The following is a 2402-nucleotide window of genomic DNA, read 5'->3' as shown; positions in this document are numbered from 1 at the left end:
TACATGGCATCAAGCAACACACAATTAAATGACACATATGGAATATGGAAAACGTATAATGGACATGAACATGGCAAGTAATTTACACCGTTACCTACTATAAAATTGATGATATATATATACCACTCACTTGCTATTCGCCTAAAAGCTTGCGGTGTGCTGTGACACATATAAGAAACCAGAAAAAAAAAGGACTTTACTTTGGCGAAAAGAGCATATGCTGCTTATTTTTGTACATAACTGCTATAACTGTATTTTTTCCGAACACTTACATGTAAAAAACATAGAGATATATCTTACCATTTCACTAAGACAGCCAAAATAACGGTCAAATTAAGGGGAGATCATGATGACGTACATGTCTATGGTTGCACCGGGGGAAAATATTTAGTCGCTGGAACCTATAAGGTTATACGGCGACTTATCAGGTGATAATGTTTCGAACTATTTAGTAAACAAATCTATGGAATATTTTGGAGTTCCATTAACAGATAAACAGATCTATCTATCTTCTTATTATTTTAGGTTCGTCTGGGGTAGAGAAATAAAACACAAAGCTAGGTTCGTCTGAGGTGCGGTCGCGTGTTTAGTCGAACCGAAAGTTGAAGAAGAACCAATCACAGATCTCTTTCGCCGCGATGTCAAAGTTCAGGTCAAAGTTCACTGTTGTCTGCTCAAATTTGCGAGACAAACCTCTTCAAACTTTGTTCGTGGACAAAATTGGAAGTCGGGACCTAGCGGAATCGATTTCCTGGGTCACGTTGGCATAGCAACCGAAGGAGAAGGCACAAATCCGCACGGTTTGGTCACAGGAATCGAAAAACCATCGAAAACCCTACCAGTATTATATAGTAGATGGACCGTTACGCATTAACGACAAAATAATTGGTAACAGCAGACATCCCTATTTGACGATAAAAATCTGACAGATACAGATGGAAATCGAACACAGTAGAGACGGGCGCTGTGGCGTGGTGGTAAGACGTCGGCCTCTTAATCGGAAGGTCGAGGGTTCGAATCCCGGTCGCTGCCGCCTGGTGGGTTAAGTGTGGAGATTTTTCCGATCTCCCAGGTCAACTTATGTGCAGACCTGCTAGTGGCTTATCCCCCTTCGTGTGTACACGCAAGCACAAGACCAAGTGCGCACGGAAAAGATCCTGTAATCCATGTCAGAGTTCGGTGGGTTATAGAAACACGAAAATACCCAGCATGCTTCCTCCGAAAGCGGCGTATGGCTGCCTTAATGGCGGGGTAAAAACGGCCATACACGTAAAATTCCACTCGTGCAAAAACACGAGTGTACGTGGGAGTTTCAGTCCACGAACGCAGAAGAAGAAGAAGAAGAAGAACACAGTAGAAACAAGAAATTCCTCCGAGGTAGGAAAAACACCCCCGTCCTTACCATTCTCACTGCCACCAACTGAGAAGGTTATTTCCCTTTGACCATTAATATGTCCCTCTATAAGTCCTTGTAGAATCTTAATCCACCAATAACTCCCTGACCGTGTGTTTGACTGGTCCCAATTTTTGTAAGGACCGTCTCAGGAATGTATAGAACCTGTTCACCAAGTTTGGTGACGATCGGTCCGTTCATTCTTGAGATCTATATGCGAACACAAACACACAAACAAACAAACACATCGACCGAATCCTATACACACCCCTATACCGGGGGTGTAATAATGCGTAACAGCATACATCACTATCATTGACGATAGAGATCTGATAGATACCCAGTAATAAGAGTAACACGTAACAGCGTCCATCACTATAATTGACGATGACGATCTGCTAGAAACAGATCGACAAGAAACAGGCATCTTTAACTAGCTATATACAGACAGAATCGGCCACAGGCTATGCCGAAGAACACGAATGTTATCTTATCCCGAATCAATCATCATCATCAGCCATGTTGAACAGATGAACCGCTAGATCTTCATGAACTCAGTACCAAAACAAAATGTGCTTGCTGATTGGACAAAATTGCTGACGTCGCAATATGCTTCAGGGCGGGGATGAGGGGTTTCGTGATGCTTAGTTAAATACTTACAGGTATAAACATAGGTATTATTGGCAACTGTCATTCGTGTTTTCAAGAGCGGAAGAATTGATGTTCTGAATGACGGTGTAGATTCGAGTCGCTGACGTTGCTACGGTTAATGTTCTGACTGAAAAATATAGGATTAATAGTGCGTTGCTTAGAAAAGATTAGAAACCCCTATCCCATCCCCTACGCCAGACCAGCGTCATGTGCCTGTTATATAGCTGTCTGTCTGATTGTTTGTCTGTCTGTCTGTCTGTGTGTGTGTCTGTCTGTCTGTCTGTGTCAGGCTTAGTTTGTCTGTCACTCTGTCTGTCTCTCTCTATCTCCCCCTCTCTCTCTCTCTCTCTCGCGCGCT

Source organism: Littorina saxatilis, linkage group LG4 (assembly GCF_037325665.1).
Source record: "Littorina saxatilis isolate snail1 linkage group LG4, US_GU_Lsax_2.0, whole genome shotgun sequence".
Classification (NCBI taxonomy): domain Eukaryota; kingdom Metazoa; phylum Mollusca; class Gastropoda; order Littorinimorpha; family Littorinidae; genus Littorina; species Littorina saxatilis.
Note: the sequence above shows the minus strand (reverse complement) of the source record.